This window comes from Octopus bimaculoides, chromosome 14 (assembly GCF_001194135.2).
Source record: "Octopus bimaculoides isolate UCB-OBI-ISO-001 chromosome 14, ASM119413v2, whole genome shotgun sequence".
NCBI classification, from domain to species: Eukaryota; Metazoa; Mollusca; class Cephalopoda; order Octopoda; family Octopodidae; genus Octopus; species Octopus bimaculoides.
This window is the reverse complement of record NC_068994.1, coordinates 40,012,366-40,013,045: the sequence shown is the minus strand read 5'-3', so window position 1 is coordinate 40,013,045 and position 680 is coordinate 40,012,366. Positions and strand designations below refer to the sequence as shown.

General features: G+C 38.7%; 1 protein-coding gene across 3 annotated transcripts in view; it reads left to right on the top strand.

The window, feature by feature from the left end:
• The window catches only part of LOC106872380 (protocadherin beta-15), a 640,647-nt gene that overhangs the window by 277,333 nt on the left and 362,634 nt on the right, over positions 1-680 (top strand). The window lies entirely within an intron of this gene.

The window sequence follows — 680 nt, the reverse complement described above, 5'->3', positions numbered from 1 at the left end:
ATATATATATATATATATATATATATATATATATACATATACATACAAACACACAAACACATACATATTTATATACATAAAAATGTATGTCTTTATTCTTATATATACATATGTATACATATATGTATGTGTGTGTAAATATGTATGTATGTAACTATCTATCTATCTATCTATCATCCTTGTCATCATTATTTAACATCCACTTTCTATGCTGGAATGTGTTGGACAATTTGACTGAGAACTGGCAAGCTGGGAGGCTGCACCAGGTTCCAATCTGATTTGGCAAGGTTTCTACAGATAGATGCCCTTCCTAATGCCAACCACTCTCAGAGTGCAGGGGAGTCATCCAGGTGACACTGGCATTAGCCACACTCAAATGGTGCTTTTTACGTGACACCAGCACAGGTGCCAGTCAGGCAGCACATGCATCGGTCACTCTCTCACACACACACACACACACACACACATATATATATATATATATATATATATATGTCAATGTGAATACCCGTCAGAGTGTAAGTATCTTGAGAGAAAAGCTGAACATTAGAAGCATCAGTTGTGGTGTGCAAGAGAGACGATTGCGCTGGTATGGACATGTGGTGAGAATGGATGAGGATAGCTGCGTGAAAAAGTGCCACACCCTAACAGTTGAGGGAACCCGTGGAAGAGGTAGGCCC